Below are 17,571 nucleotides of genomic sequence, written 5' to 3' on the forward strand. Positions count from 1 at the left end.
GTCCTCCGCGAGAGGGGACAAGGTCAAACCAATTGGATGTTGTCTAAAGAGGATCTTGGGGAGGGAATGTTTTCATTACAACAGTTCATCTTTCTTTTCACAGTTCATCAAAAGCAGGCCTTCTGCATACACACGCAAGACAAATAGGACCGAGGGGTGATGACGGATACCGTAGGCCCACAGTGATTGGGATGACCCTCCACTCACACAGTTGATCAAAGGCAAGTAAAACAATCAGCCAGCCATCAGCAACAATGTAATATTAAACTCCCCAAACACCTCATTTAATTAAGTCATTATGATCAAAACTCCATACCAGATCTTTTAAGTTATACACTCTTAGACCTTGCTCTAAGAAAGCAGAAAACGACTTCCGGAGGGAAAATGGCTGTAAAAATTATTAGTAAAATAATGTCTCCTCCCTCTTCCCGCCCAAATCAATTGCTCTCTGGAAGGATACGCTTCTGCCTGAATTTTCCAGGCAGAGCTCAGAAAGCTGAGACCGCTCATGTCCAACACTTTCCCTGCTTCGTGTGCTGCAGATAGAAAGCAGGACACAACAAAGCTGGTGTTCATGATGTCATCTTCTTGCTGGGACAATTGTTATGATGTCACAAATCCTGCATCTCTGAACCTACTGCTGACCTTACAAGTCTAAACCAAAGTTCACCAAAGAAATTGGGAAAACAATTGTGAAAACAAACCAAAGAAACTGTGCCCATGCAGCACAGGAGGGGAGGAGAGGTGAAGGGACCAGGCATTCACCAGGAATTAATCAGTGTGGAGGCTACTGGCACTCTTCATCTTGGTCCCCAGAGAGTAAAGATTTCTGAGCCTGATTACAGTCAAGAACAAGATGAGAAATGCAAATGTCCTCAAGGTGTAGCTGGAATTTACTCTGTAGTCAAGTGCATCTGACTTGTTAGAGCAGGTCCAGAGAAGGATCATGACGATGATCAAAGGACTGGAACACCTCTTCTACAAAGACAGGTTGAGAGAGATGTTGTTCAGCCTGGAAAAGAGAAGGCAACAGGTAGACCTTATTGTGTCCTTTTAAAAGAACTTAAAAGGTAGAGAAAGATCTTTTACCAGGACCTGTAGCAGCACAACAAAGAGTAAAAGTTTTAAACTGAAAGAGGGTAAATTTATATATTTATTTATATATATATGGCTATAAGGAAGAAATTATTTGTGGTGACTTACTGGTACAGGCTGCTCAGAGAAATTGTGGATGCCCTAACCTTGGAAGTCTTCAAGGCCAGGTCGGATGGGGCTTTGAGCAACCTGGTTGAGTGGTAGGTGTCCTTGCCCATGGCAGGTGGATTGGACTAGGTGAGCTCTAAACATTCCTTCCAACACAAACTGTACTATGATTCTTTGATCTTCAGAAGGTGTCTCAGTCCCCTTAAACACTGATTTTTTTATAAGATGCATCCTCCTATGGAATCTTCTCTCTCCATTGATTAGAGGAATCTAAGAAACTAGCTTAAACTAGCTAGATAAATGAACAGAGATGTGCCCCATCCTTTATCTTTGTAGTAATTATTTTAAAAATATCAGACACTGTAATGATGACAAAAAATGAATAAACTTTTAATTCCTACATTGAAAAGATACTTTCATTTTCTCTCTGTTTTCATCATGGATTTCAGGCAATCTAATCCTGCACTGCATCTGAAAGGAGTAACTCAGCCCTCGCATGCATTTTCACAAGGCTTGTGCACCTGTGTGATCTTGCAGTTGAGCAGTCAGACAGATCAAGGGACTCAGACAGATAAGGGAACCATTCCCTTTTTTCCTGTTTTCTGCTACATATTTTGGCAAAAGTCAGACTTAGACTGACTCAGGGTGGTCATGAAAACACAACTAACTCACAGTGGTGAAAGATTCTCCATCTCATTACTGTTTTTCTGGCTCATCTAAGCAACAGTAATTGGCCTGCTCTTCTTTTCCACTTCACTATATAAAGGCATGATAATTAATCAGAACAAAGCTTGCCATGCCTGAGTTCATCAGGCATCTGAAAATAAACCTGTCAAGGTGCTGTGTGGCACCAAGCAGCCAACTTCAGCACTTCTAGTAGCACAATCACATTCACCAGCACTAAGCAGGGAAGAAGTTTGAGAGAAAGGAGCAAGGATCTTTACCCTGGAAGTTTTGAGAGAAAGGAGAAATAGAATTCCTGGAGCATACTGCATCTGGTGTTAAGGGACCAGTGTGCCAGACTCTGTGTAAAGACCTTTTGGACAGACTAGGGATGTGAGCCTGTCCCTTTCAATTGTGTACATTGGCAAGTGGGTTGCATCTAGAGCTCCAGAGGTAGCTCACCCTGGACATAGGGTATTTTATTATCTGAAAACAAGAGGTGACCCAAATGTCATACTCCAAAAGCTGGCACCCTTAGAAAATACAGATGTATTTTTCAAGTGTTAGATTTAAAGAAAAAGAGAAGAGAGGAAAGAGGAAAGATGAAAAAGGAAAGAAATCATACAGTAGAGAGAGAAAATAAAAGAGGAGACGTTGCAATTCAGAAGAAGCCCAAGGAGGAACTCCAAAGTGTGTGGTTATGTTTTACTGAGTCAAAACATACTAGTTATTTAGTTAAATTTTCCAAGGCTGAGTTTCAAGTCACTCACAGCATATTTGGTAAAAGTAACAGTAGGCTAAAGCCTGGATCACTGAAAATGAACCACCTTTATCTACTCTCCACCTCTATCCTCTTATCTACACCTCTATCCACTTCACTAAACCACAGGGTGACTTAACTGCTTTGACTGGTTTATAATGTTAGGTCACTCCTAAAACAAGTTTCCTCAGACACTGAGCAGCAGTATTTGCTTGCCTTATGTCTTCCCTGAATTGTGATGCTAAGCACATTATCTGCTGCCTCGGGCAGTGGACACACTGCAGAGAGACCCTTGCTCCAGATCAGCTGTACCAAGGTTTTTTTAATGTGTGTATTAGCACAGCAGCCAAGTCATGCATAGCAGCCAAAGGCAGAATTGTTTATGACTGGATTGGGACTCACTCACGAGACAGAGCAAAGCCTAAGATTGCAACTGCATCTGATGATCCATAAACTAAACTCACAGTGGTGGCAAGGGAAGAGCTTTCTTTCATCAGGGTTTGGAGGGGATCTGTTGCCATACAGTTGGTGCTAGATTTGATGACTGCACTGTTCCCAGCCTTTACACTGACCAACCAAATGTTGGTCCAGAGAAAAGCAATGTGGGGAGGAGGATCTGAAGTTCAAAAGAAAAAACCCCTCTAAACCTTATCATTAAATCTTCCTCAGGGACTTGGGTTTCACGAAGGCTCCCCGAGGGTTGCATAAGAACAAAGAAACCGTGTACTGTGCATACAAAAATAACACAATGAAAGCCTAAAGGCAGACAGTGGGATGGAGGATACAAATCATCCTCCACCAGCTTCTGGAGTGGTGAAATCCTTCCTGTGAATAGCTCATTGCTCAGGAAATGGGTAGTCCTAGAGGATAGAGTAAGAGAGAACTGGGGTCTCCCCTTTGTTAAGTAGACATGGAGCTAAGGGGTACCCAAGATGGCATTTCTGATTTACCTCTTGTTGGAGTAGTTGAAGTTTTTCTACTTCATATAGCAAGGGGGGAGGGCCTACTGTTCTGGCTCAGTGGCTAGAACATACTGGAAGGAAAGGGAATGGGAATTGCTTAAGATATAAATTGTACTCCATGGAGGAGCTCATTATTTTTGCAAAATTGAGTCCCATCAGAAGTCCTAGAGAGCCACTCACCTCTGGGGTAAGTGCATGGGGTACAAGCCTAGATCTGGGACACGGCCAAGATACCAGCTTTACATGGCATTCACTCATCACCATGCTGTACTTTCAATTGATTTAAAGTTTTCCAGTGACTGGAGTAAATTTTTGGAAATGTTTTAGCAACAAAACAAAGAAATGAAAGCAGAGACTTGTTTCCAGTCAAACCAAAGCATTCTTTCTTTTCATTTGGCTTCTGAACCAGTAAATGCTGCAGTGAACTAAGTGTACTGTGTCAATAAGTCATCGTCCTCTCCATTTTTGTTCCAGGGGTTCAGGGAGGGCAGCAAGGACTCTGAACCTGTAGGTCTGCAGAAACAAAGCTGATGTTCTCCAGAACTAAATGCACTGCCTAAAGCTTGGCTTGATTTTATCCAAAGTGTTTGGGCTGTATCACATTTTTTGAAAAATCCCACTCATAGAAGCTAGGTATATGCAGCTACTTTTGGCATAAAAAAACTGACAGATGAGTCAAAGTTCTGGTAAAGGGAATAACATCTTTTCCTGGACAGGAATAATTGAGGACACTGGCATCAAGTGATGTGTCAAGCCACCTGTCTTCTGATTGCTGAGGTATGGTCTCCAGCAGGATCAGGTATTCTTATTTGTTCATTCTTCTGTTGTCCATCTTGTCTCATTTGCAGGACAGATGAGCACAAAAAGGCCTAAACTCAGTGCTCCGTCCTCAATAAAAACATAATTAATATCATTCACACCCCAGCCCTCCTCTCCAGATGCTCTACACCATATCCTCTCTTAGATACTTGTATGAATAATAATATCTGCAGTTTGACTAGACAGGATTGGAGTAGAAAAGGAAGTTAACCCTCCTGCTTCAGGGCACAAACCAATTCAGAGACTACAGGTTTGCCAGCTCAGGGGGAAGGGGTTCCTACAACCTTCTGCACAGCATCTGTCACCACCTGCATCACTTCCTTTCTCTCCTTTCTCACATATTCTCTTGACCTCTTGTGCTGTCTTTTGGGATTTTTGCTTGCTGCCAGCTTTCACCCCTGCCATGAGACACAGGCTCTTCACCCAGCCACATGCCCTTTCCCCATCTACAATCAGTTCCAACTTTCCCCTGTTCATCCTGGGTTTTGTCAGTTGTCCCTTGCTGCTGCTCACAGTGAACACTTCTGGCATTACTGCCTCATTTCTGCTGTTCCTTTTCCTGGTCCTCAGGCATCCCCACCTTCCTTGCTGCCTCTTCCTTCAACCTTCTTCCCTCTCCCTGAGACCAGGGTTTAGAGGCTGGGCAAGAGGTATTTGCAGGAACCAGGCAGTTTCCAGCCCTGGTGAGCATACAGACTTGGAGTTGGACCTATTCTCCCCAGCCACTCAGTTCTACCAGCAAGACACCCCAAGGCCCTCCTGGCTGCCCAGAGTGCCATGCTGAGGTGTGGCCCGGAGCACTGAAATCAGTTCCCCCATTGTCAGGCTGCCTGCTTCCCATCTGCTGTGGTTGGAGTATGAAATGTGTCCCTGTTTTCCTCAAAATACTGAGTTACAGAGGTATGAAGATTTTTTCAGCATGCTCATTTCTGCTTTTTCATCGGTGTATGGTAAGATGAGCAGGGAAGATGTTCCTTATGACCTCCTTCAGATCAGTCATACAGATGCTGCTTTGCCTACAGGATGCTGTGTAAACATGAGAGCTGTTGTCTAGCATGCCAGCCAAAAACAGTCTCATTTTTTACACATTCTCCCCAAACATCTGCATTTTGGTTATATTTAGATTGTGATCTGCCTGGGCCCAGAACCATGCTTCCATTCTGTTTGTATAGCACCAAGCACAAGGATCTTAGAAGGGTCCTCAAGCACTGCCTGGGTACCTTTATCGCTGAGTTCACTGGCTGGTTATATCAGAGTATATCCGTAAACCAAGGCTGGAAGAGGAGTGACAAAACAGCCTATCACCCAGTCCTCTGAGCTGGGACATCTTTCCCTCCTCTCTACTGGTATCCGAAGCATAGTGTTATCTGCTTGCAACAGTTTCACTGGAGGAAGTTCGCAGAGCCAACTTCTGCTGGTACATGTGCTGTGCAGAAAGACCGCAAGTAGCTGCCCTGTCAGAACTTGCTGTCCCCATTTTGGGGTAGGAGACACAATATCAAATACTAAGCAAAGCAAATAAACTCACCCAATGCATCTCAATTCGAAAACAGACTTCAAGCCACAGAGCTTGGCACCTCCCACCATCACATACTTCCTAACATGCTCTCACCTCGCCCTCTTTCATTTTTCTTTCTCTCTAATCTTTCCCTTATCATACTCAGGAAAATGTACCAAAGTGGAAGATGGACTCCTTCCAACTCTTGTCCTTTTCTGCTTTCATTCTGTGTTTTTCTTCTTCTCTCTCCCATGGAAATCATTTTCCCATAGCCAGAAAACGCAGCAGGTCCAACTGGAAGCCTATTACAGACTGTGGTTTGCCATGCACGTTGTGACAGGCTTGGAAGAGCATGGTCACATAGCCTAGGGGTGAGGAGTTTATAATGGCCTGATCTAAAGCCCTGTAAGGTAAATGGCATCCTTTCCATTGGCTTCAAGAGGCTTTGGATCATGCTGTAAATAGTCGGCAAGATACTGTACATGGATATGACAACTATTTATAGGAGTTATGACAGATAAGATATATACTCGCCATCTAAATCTAGCCACGCTGTCATCTGGGGAGAGACAAATCAGGACGGATGCTTAGTGGAATGACAGATATCAGCAACGATGAGGGACCATTGACTGATGTGTCACCTGCTTACCCAAAGCAGAAGCACCTGAGATCCTTCATCTATTAAAAGTGCTTTTTGTAACTGATAACGTTGTTCTACAGGGAAGTTGTCAAATATAGAAAACAACAATCTCAGATTTATGAAGTTTTTCTGCAGTAAACATCCCTAGGGTCTCTCAGGGTGATCCCAGCCCTCTCAGAGGCCTTGCATATCTTCCTTTGGCTGGATCTCTCTAGCTAGGGCCAATGACTTCACAGTCACTGAAAAGCTGTTCTTGGTTGTGTCAGTGCAAGTTAACATGAATGACCTTGGTACCCAGGATTATGTGTGTAATACAGGCTTGATTGCTGTCATCAGTACCCCAAGTTACCAGATCTGACAACATCAGAATACAGTTACCTGTGTATCACAGCCTTTTCATATTCACATCTGTGAGTGAGCTCCTCTCTGACGTTCATAAGCACATTTCTCCCTCTGAGCAGAACACAGCGTGCAGATGCTCTCATGCAAATTAATATTTTCAGACAAAGGCGTTCTGACTTTTGATGTTGGAGAAGGGTGTTTCACATTATAGAAGGATTGTCAGCAGCGACCTGATACTTCACAAATCTTCCTGTTGAAGAGTAGGTGGGAGCAGGTTGTCCTCCATACTATTTCCATTAGATTTGTTATGGTGGTGCTTAATGATAAATCAAGAATAGCTCCATTGTCTACAACTTTGTATTAACACACAGAGAGAAGTAGACAATCCCTGACATAGAGAACTTGCAGTTCAAGCCAAAACCAAACCAAACCAAACCAAAAAAGAAAAAACCAAACCAAACCAAACCAACCAACCAACCAACCAAAAAAAAAAAAAAAAAACCAAACAAAAAAAAGATTTGCTTTTGTTGAAATGCTGAAGGTTTTAACACAAAAACCTCAGAAGTGAGATAGACAGTACTCATGAATGGGTGGAGGGGCCTACAGTAAAATCATTGATGGATCTAGAGTCCTGTTCCTGTATCATTAGAGTGGATAGCATAGATGAAGGAAAAAGGGGTAAAAGAGAGTGTCTATGCCTGTCAATAGTTGATACTGGTTTTACTCCCTGAAATATTACACTGGCAGACATTCACTTTGGTGATGATCAGCACAGATTTGAACAGCTACTTCTACTCTAGAGCCTTACCTAGTGAGATCCAGTGCAGTAACTAGAAGAGAAATAAATCTAGCTTGTTCCAGACTTAGCACTGATCCCAAGATGCAGGAATGATGTGGAATATTCAGTTAGGTTTTGAGTAAAGACACATTCCTTTCCTCAGCCTCTGGCGCAGAAACAAGCAGTAACTGTGGGGTGAAGAGCATCTCCTTTCTTAGAAATTCCAACAGGAATTTGTGAGACTCTGACAGTGCTTAAATGGATCTTCCATCCTACCCATATGTCCAGCAGGCAGGCAGTGCTGTACACTAGATAGCAAGTACCCAGTATCAGCACCCAGGGGTGCATGTCAGTGTGGATCCTCTCGACTGATGACTGCAGTCTCAATTCTTCAAAGCACCTGCTTAGTTTCAGGAATGTGCTCACACTCACTGGTGTTCATGAAGGTACCGGAGGGCATACTTATCATTAATCTTCAGTAAGACTCATGCAAGTGCTCTGGTGAGCAGCAGTTTCTGCTCACTGGACAACCCAGAGAGCCATGCCAGGGACTGTAGAAAAGAAGGGCTTACAGGAGTCATCTATCTCACACTGATGGTGGCAGTGACATACGTGCATTTGGGGTTCTTGTGTCCTGAGGAATGCAGTAAGTCACTACTGTCTGCATACACACTGTCATGGAGAGGTAGGGTAGATTTGTTTGTTCATTTTATCCTTGATCCTTTGAGGTTTCTAGTCATTCTGTGCTTGCATTTTTATGTTGACTTAGCTATATAAACTTCCTATATTAGGAGAATAAATGTGTGTTTTGTGCTGTAACCCCAAGATCCTCTGCAAAGGATACTGCATTGGCTGCAAATGATCTCAGACATCATAACCCTGTAGTTGGAACCCAGCAAAAGTTGTTTGAAGAAGTCTCAGACCTTGAGAGCAACCACATCAATTTCAACTTCAACTGGCCATAGTTTCTGCTACTTTAGTCTGGCAAAATTTATACCAAAGCTTTTACTTAAGAATCTTTTGGGTTTTGCTGGGGAGCCCGAAAAAACCTACTTTGATTGAAAAGCAAAATTTTCCAGGTTTGGATTGTAATTTTCAATGTCTATCCCCTAAAAATGTAATTGCATTTGACTTTTGACAACTGGAAACCAAAAAATATTTTTGTTTGACATAATCTAACATGTATTTCTTCTGGAAATGTTATTTCTTCCCACAAAAATTTTCCAGTTTGGGCAATTTTTTGTTAATGTTGCCATTTAATTAAAGCCCCATACTAGCTTTACTCAATATTTTTTAAGGGTCCTTCCTCTGGCTGAATTTCTTCTTTCTTGAAGTTAACATGCACACCTCCAGTTAAGTTCTGAACTCCTCTGCAGTGATGGACCATCTAGCAGAAGCAAGTGTGTTCTCCTACACAAGTGTGAAAGGGAAACCCTTCTCCTCCTGTCACCTACGCAGATCAGTGCCTCTCCTTTCTTCTTTCTTCTAGTGGGCAGAAGTTATTCATAGTTTCAAAAGCCTCTGAATAGCTGATTGTGAATGCTCATGTTCTACGTGCCTCTACAAGAGGGAGTGTTTTCATGATGAGTCCCCATGTGCTTTTTTTACTATGAGACCAAGAGCACTAATCTATTTGGGTAGCCTGTCACAAAAATATCATATGCCACCAGTGCATCTGGTTTAGATATTGACTTAACACTAAGCTGGAAAATGACAGCACATGATTTGTACCTCCCAGACACATAGTATTCGTGACAGGTATTTGCAGTTGGTTGCACTCTTTTTATTGATTAACTTTCTTGTTGGTCAATTAGAAACCATCCAGTAACCTGAGCACGATTGAAATGCTAAGCCAGTGTGGATTTTCCATCAGTGTCATTCCGTAGAAGGTTGTGAGAATTTCAGGTTACGGTGGCCTGAGGTCGGGGCACTTTCAAAACCTAAAAGTAAAAACAGGCCAGGCAAGTTCTGAACTCCTGGAGCTGTTTCTCAGCCTGTGTCTTCTACCTTCCTTGATTGTAGATAAATTCTTCTGTTTTATCTGCTTTCTAGAAACTTTCATTGACACTGAAAGCCATGGAGTATTAGTGAACACTGATTTATGGTGCATTAGCACCATAAACATTACCATGCAGTTTCTCTAACATTACCTTCATGTTTCTCTAACTCTAGGGAAAGTCTGTCTCTGCAGTGCTTGGCAATGGTCTTTGAAAGCCCAAGGCAATGTTGGGAGTTCATCAGTGTATGCTCTCTGCAGGTAAAATTCTCTCTGTAGGGAGATATCACAATGCTGAGGTAGTTATTAAATTCTGTTCAAATGCCAGGATGCTTTTCATACTATAGCCTTTGTTGATATATTAGCAAGCAGATCAGAAGACATGTGCCTTGGCATTGATTGGATATTGGGACTAAATCAACATCAGCTTTGATTGCTCCATATCACTCTGCATGTTACCTTGCTCTGAATGCTCTGCCAGGGGATTAACCACCGACAACAAAGAATTAACTATATGTCAAACAAACAAAAGGAGATGTTTTAAGAAGCCACCTCTTCACCTTTTCCTTTGTGAAAACAAAGCAATACGTAATGGGAGACGTACACATAGCCAAAACTCTCAAGGGGAAAGGAGAGGTGAAGAAGCTTCCAGCAAGACAACCAGCCAAAAAGCTTACCTTGAAAGCTTCTTGATGATGGAGCTTGGTGAGTTTATGAAGGATGTGACAGGACGCTACCACCTGTAATAGCAACAGATTGGAATTCTCAACCAGGGACAGCCCCTCGACTTTTTCTACCACAACCTGTCTGAGGCTTTACAGTTAAACTCATCACAACATCTGTAAGTAGGGAGAGCTGTAAAAATACAGAGAGATGAAAGTGTGTGGATAAACTCCATCACTTAAATTATACAAGCAGCCAGTGCAGTGTGAAGAAAATAGGAAGCAGAATAGAGAACTGCTGCATAATAAGAGGGAGGGGGACTGCAGGCCAGTTTCTGAACAGTATCTTTTAATGCACTGTTGGGAAGACCTGAGGGTAGAATGGGAAAAGATAGATGCACAAAGACAGCTTGGGGCCAGGCCCTGGGGAAGCCCACCCATATCTCCAGATGCTGCAAGGGAACGGGGAGCAGAGTTCACAAACATCCCTTTAAATAATCAGTTAAGGACCTGTCTGATTCTGCAGAGCCACCTCCAGTGTGGCTGGCCCACGGCAGACCACACGCATCTGATGCTTCTTAAGACCTACCTTCTATGGCAACAGAAAGAGCAGAGTAGCTGCTGGGTGAAATAACATATCCAGGTTTTTGGTGATGCAGACTCGGTTTCTCTCATGTGCATAGAAATAGGAAAGAAAAGGGGTTGGGTTGGGGAGGTGAGGCTGGGGAGGGGAAGATACAAGTGACCTATGTAGTGAGAATGAAATCCCAAGGAAGGTGGACAAGCCCAGAGCAGACAACCACATGTGAGAACAGAGTACTGCCTTCCCTTGAATGCAGTGCATCTCTGATTTGAATGATCAACCCTCATGAACTAAGCAGAGGAATTCTCCTGCCAGTGTGCTCTGAGAGTAATGTCACCTTCTCAAGACTCGAGGATGAAAGGGAGGTCTTGCACACAGAGTTGACCTGTCCAGCAGGCTGACTTGATTTCTGACTAACCAGGGAAGAAGAAAGCTTTTTGTTCTCTCGGCTTTGTCCTCTGCTAACATTTGCTTTAGGTTCTTGTCAAAACAAGACCAGCCTCTTGAAATGCAGCACACGCTCTGTCCTGTTTAATTTTGCATGTTTTGTTTGGCTGCTAGCAACTTGTTAATCAGAAGAATCTATACTTCCTCAAGATATCTTCAGCTCTGAGAAATTCTCTCTTGTAGCAGCAGTAGTCTACAAAGCCCACCCCACCTACCAGACAGCAATAGACAGAAAATAGTGAAGCACACCACCCTTCCAACAAAATGTTATCAGAAAACCACATTGGAGAAGCTGTGCAGGAGTTCCTTGCATCAGCTTGTTGGGGAACAAGGCAGGAAAGGTCTGCGTCATTAGGAAAAAGTAGGAAGAAGTCCAATACCCAATCTACAGCTAACAATAGTGGATGTGCAAAATCCTTCCTAATTCACCCAAATACCACCCCAGGAGGGATAAATTTGCCCCTTTCATGGTTGATTACCTCATGTCCTGAAGCTGGGCATTGATAGTGCTTGTGATTTCTTCCTGGAGAGCCTGGGCTTTGGAGCCAGCTGCATTGCTAGTGTCATGTATTGTCATTGCAGATGCTATTATTCGTGCTTTATTAAGACATAGACCATTCTCTGAGTTGCAGCAAGGGTAAATTTAATCCTGTGTCTATCACACATTCAATCTAAACTCTGTCTCAATAGCATTCTGCAACACAGAGCCCTCTACAAATACATTATGCCTTGCCAGAAAAAGTATTTCCTTTAATCTTTCAAGTCTATCTTCTCATAATAAATAGGCTCTTGGTCTTGTTTTATGGGAAAGGGAGGCAGGAGTACCAGTTGGAGTACTGTGTACTCCTGCTTCCTCTACTCATGCTCCCGTCCGAGTTTAATTGCCCTGACAATATTTTCTCCTTATATCAAAGCTCTTCTCCCCGTTACGCCTCCTGCATTTTTGTGGCTCTCTGGATAGACATATTCTATTACCACAGCTCATTTCTCTTAGGAGCAAGGTGATTTGTGGTCCAGACACATCCAAGCCTTTCATATGGGAGGTCGCCTCAGGTCCCTGCACTGACTTAGCTGCTGCCTTGTATCCCATCATGAACTGACTGCTTGTCTCCCCGCCATCTGCTGCAGCTGGTTCTAACTTCTTTCAGGAGCTCTTTGAGGACAGAGCCTGTCCTTTACCAAACACGTGTCCCACGCTAAGCCCCATGGAGCACATCATGGATCCCACAGCACAGGCTGAGTGGCTTCCCTTCCCAGTATAACACAGGCAAAGACAGCTCTATAATAGGCAGCATATCCTCTTTGCATAAGCAAAACCACTGGCAAATACAATAGGATCAGGAAGAAGCCTGCTGAATGAAATGGTATTTCATTTAATATCAATGATGCTGGCACCAGTATGACTAACATTTTCTTCATTATGTTCTAAGCACTTCCAATTGCATCCCATACTATTTTCCTGGTCATTTTTTAATTACCGACAATTGCTTTTTTTCAGAAGAGAGACGAAGCTGATTTCTTCCCAGATGTATGGAACTAATTCTGCAAGAGTGTGTTCATGAATAGACCTGAACAATTATTATTTTTCCAGAGAATAATAGATTCTCTGGAAATGTGGTTTTAGTTGTCCTGAGACTATTCACACATCATTAGTACTGCATTTCCTGAATGATCATAGCTGGGAAGAAAAAAAAAAAAAAGAAAAAAAGGAATTAGCTTCACAAATCTGCAAGAGGATGTAGTACTCTTCAGCTTCTACCACCATGTCTAGTCTTAAGAATGCAGGATGGCCAAGCTAAACTCCCACCCAGCAAGGGAAGATGCAGCCCTGCCTCTTGGTTGCCTGAAGGGTGGCTGTGGGCAGGACACAGAGGACACTGTCAGGGTGTGAGAGTGATTCTCAGTTTCCCTTATCCTGTTGGAGAGTACTGTAACCCAGCAGGATGGAGAGACATGTCTTCTGGCCCAATCAGTTTTGAAACTCTGGCCCCACTCTTGACTTCAGGCAGGAACTTCAGCCTAACTGGGCTTTGCACCAGCCTTTGGAGCTGGGTATCTCTTATTGACCCCTCTATTACAGATAAAAGGCTTTGATGACAATAACTGTTCCTTCCTCCTGAAGTTGCATAACCCACCCCCTCTTCGCCTTTGTTCGCATGTGTCCATAGCTAAGCACTTCATTTTCTATCACATGGAACATTTTGTGTCAACCGAAACAATAAGACTGATCCCCCTCCTCTGCCTGTGAGTTAAACCCCCAAAAATTTACATTTGTTTTTCTTTCAATTGAAATTATTTTCCAGTGAGGCTGCCAAGCTAAAAACTATTTCTTCATGCAACTCCAGAGATGAAATAAATGGACCCTACCCAATATCTACCTGATTCCCAATGAGAAACAGAACAAGAGGCCCTCATAACAGCACAGCCTGGCTTAGCAGGAAAAGATGTTGACGATGTCTGCACAGTACACACAAAGAAGAATTTCAGATATTTTGGAGCAGATAATATCTGTCCTTTTTGAACAGGATTTTTCTGTAGAATCTAAGGGGTCTGACTGATTTGTAATCAGTACAGCTGGATTATGTGGGACTGGACTGAAAAATGAGGATTTACAGGAAGGGCAACACCTCTTTCCTTTTGCTCTGCTGAACTGCAAATGTCTTCTTCCACGACAGTGACATAAGATCCTGCATGAGCCACCTCTGAGTCTAATTCATTAAGTTTACTCCCTGGTTCTTTTGATCAGGCATGCAAGGGATGCTTGCACCCCTCTGTGAAGCTTCTGGACTATGCCAGCCTGAGGTTTTTATTATACCTTTTGGCTAGCAAATGCAATCTTTGCACCCATAAGCCATTTTACTTTTTAGAGCAGGGCTGCATTTTGCAGAGGAGGAAGAAGGACTGTGAAAGCACTGCATTAAACTAGCTGAAAGGAGAAACAACACTCTAAACCAAAGGGCAGCTGCAATTACTTTTACTGTTCTAATCAACGCCCCCAGTGTGGGACATCAAAGCAGGGCAAACTGAGCACAGAATGCAGTGCGTCCCTGAACTCAAGGCTGCATGACAGGGACAGCATAGAAATGTCCTGATTATATTTCACTGGGAGATCTCAGACCTGCCCTCAGAGGAAGACTGTCCCTGGAGGCAGGAAGATGCGGTGGGACACACTGTTCTGTGTGACTCCAAAGGGAGTCTGTGATATTCCTGCTTTCATGTGGCACACTCTCCTGTGAAATCTCCAGTGAAGATGATAAAAGCTTTGAGGGTGGAACACAGCTGGGTTTGGTGGGCTTTCCATGGGTGAGCCAAGAAGAGGCACTTGAGAGTGAAGATGAGTGGGAGTACTCTTCCTTGACAGTGTTGGTGGAGCTCTGACCCCATCACTGAATAGGAGAGCTTGGAAATAAGCCTGTTCCATTGACATGGCTCAGAGGGATTATCTCCTCCTTGACCTTACAACCCTATGGCTGATGAGCTTACCAGGTGCTTTTATCTGGCCCCAGCTGACACTGCCAAGGGGTTTTGTCAGATCTGCCGCCGCTGAGCAGAATATTGTCGGATGGATTCTCCATGCCCATTCTGTTTTATAAATGACTTGGACAATAAGGCTTTCACACCAGGCAATGGGGCTTTCAATCTGAGAGTCAGGAGGGGAAAACTGAATGAACCCACGCTCTCAGTCCAGTCTGGTGTCCAAGATGAGCATGGATCTCAGCAGTTGAAAGGAGAGCTGAACCTTTCACCTTAGGCAAAACATCTACTATAGGTACATATAAGGGATCTAAACATGTGCAGATATAGCAGCCAGTCAGGTTTACATGCAGTGCTCATGAACAGGGATGTGGCTGTTGTAGCAATAAGATCCATCATCAGTACTTCCAAAGCAAAGGAATGGCTGCTAGAGCAGCTGAAAAATAAGCACTGGCCACACTTAATCCACCAACTATGCTGCCTTAAGAAGCCTTCATGAAGTTTCCACAAGTACGGCACTCAAAGAACATTTTTCTGTGTCTGTGTAGTCAGCAGAAACTATGCCTAGGCCAAAGAAAAGGTGCATGTGACCATGTACTAGCTGACTTCTTGGATCTCAGTAAATGTAGTTCAGGCAAACCATTGTCTTAACCTCTCATGTGCACATCAATAATAACAGTAAATAACTGTGATGTAACCATTCTTGCCAAACCACAGGCAAAGTGCTTCCTTATAATTTGCCTCAGCAGCCGGTCCATTCTCTCTCCCATATTACACCCACAATGGAGAAGAGAACCCTATTCCTTGGTTAGAGTGCATTTAGGCCACAATTCAAGATGCATCCAGAGCTTGTTGCTGTTTGGGAATGACACATGCCTGTACGTATGGCATCTCCATAGCCAGCGTTTCCCTTTGAATACCACAGGTGTGATTTAATCCTGATGGGTTAGTTACATCTTTTCAGGCACCCTTCAGCTGTTGAAGAAACTCCTAACCCTGCTAAGTGAGTCCCATCAAAGGTCTTTTTTTAGCAGGGACAAGGTTGCATGATTATTGCTTTCATTACAGCAAATGTAAGTACTGGCAGCATGTTGTGCTGAACAGACAGCCTTGGATCCTTAAGTTGTCTTTATCTCCAGGAGGGCTACAACATGAGGAGAGGCAGCGTTAGCTTCCACTACAGCGACCTGTCAAGTTGCCTCAGCCTCGGCTCAGCAGGGTCACTTCCAGGAACAAGGAGATAATTCAGCCATTATGACCCTGTCCAGCTCTCCCGTTCTTTGATAAGCCTCCTAACAAGGCTACCAATTAGTGCCAAGTGTGAAGGGGGATTTTGCCAGGCAGGTACCTGGGAGATGAGCCGGACCAGGGAGCACCAGTAGCCATGCATCAGGAGGTGCTTCCCCTCAGCACTTGCAGGCACAGGACTTAGGGGTGATTTATTGGGAAAACCCCCCATGTGACAGGAGGTGCAGGGAGGGCTCCAACTGCAGGCATTTTTTCTCCAGGCTGATACTGAGCTCCCGGTCTCTTATTGTGTCTGAGGCACTTCATTTCAGATAAAAATCAGGCTCAGAGCACTATGCAGTCACAAAGGGTCCCATAGAATATTTATGGCCTATTTTGAGAAAGAATAAGATGGTAGCTCTTACATCCTCGCCACATGTCCCTCTCATCTCTCTAAATCTCCTCTATGCTGTTTTATTTGGATAACGTGGAATTCACAACATGCTTTCCATTATTATATGCTGCTGTCCAGCTGTTCAGTGTCAGGCTTTGCTTCAGGCTTCTTTTCTCTTCAGGCGTGTGTCTTTCTTTGCACATTTGATTCACTGATGTGCAGCGTATGCTCCAGGGCAGCTCTCTTTCATGAGCAAGCACCGAACTAATAGATGATCTCAGGAATGATCAGATCAATTCATTAACCTTCTGAATAAAGTTCTCTATTGATACAGCCCCTCTTATCAGGGAAGCCTTGGGTATTATTTATTCCACAAAGTGGAAACGCTGCTCTCCCCCTCTCCCACCCTGCCAAGGTTATGGCCTTACGTCAGCCCCTGCTGTGGTGACCTTGAGGGTACTAACCCTTTGGAAGCACTGGGCTTTTCCCCATCAGGGTGTGCATGAGCACAACTCCCACGTTGCGTGCTGATCTGCACGTCTCGCTGCACTTTGCATAGACAGGGGTCTTAGCATATATTTGCATATGGGTTATTGGTCTTCTCTTGCTGTAGCATCAGCAAGAAGTTTGGCCTTAGAGCAGAATTACCTCATCAGGCTTGCAAGCCCGGGGCTGAAAAGGTTGGGGTATGTCAATAAGAGAGAGCTAGAAACAGGTTGCCTAAAGAGGTTACGGAGTTTTCAGCCATCAGGGGAGAAGTTTTAAAAAAACAGTTCATGGTCCTCAACAACCTGCTGTAGCTGACCCTACAGTGAGCAAGTGGGTTAGACCAGACAGTCCATGCCTGTGCATCTCATTCATGGCATAGATGTGTGATTCTGTGACATTTCTGAGTGTATTTTCAGATGAGGAGAATTAGAGTGGCAGAGATTAGAATTAGTGGGAATTTAGGGAAAAACAGTTCAGGAGTGAATCTCCTATTTTTCTCCCAGAAAGCACATCCTCTGGTGAGTGGAGTCTGCAAAGCAAAGCCAGAAAACCTGGGGCAATTCTCTTGTGAGGCCTGGAGACACAAATGTTAGCAACTCAGCCCTGACTGCCAGTGTCTTCTCTTCAAATCTGC

At 43.8% G+C, this 17,571-nt stretch overlaps 1 long non-coding RNA gene across 1 annotated transcript; it reads right to left on the minus strand.

The window, feature by feature from the left end:
* Positions 1–257: 257 nt before the first annotated feature.
* LOC139794123 (uncharacterized) lies at positions 258–6,247 on the minus strand. The gene is made up of 2 exons (XR_011724966.1): positions 6,082–6,247; positions 258–1,012 (listed from the first exon to the last, which is right to left on the minus strand). It is a non-coding gene; the product is annotated as an uncharacterized lncRNA (long non-coding RNA).
* Between the last annotated feature and the right edge of the window lie 11,324 nt (positions 6,248–17,571).

This window comes from Heliangelus exortis, chromosome 3 (genome assembly GCF_036169615.1).
Source record: "Heliangelus exortis chromosome 3, bHelExo1.hap1, whole genome shotgun sequence".
NCBI classification, from domain to species: domain Eukaryota; kingdom Metazoa; phylum Chordata; class Aves; order Apodiformes; family Trochilidae; genus Heliangelus; species Heliangelus exortis.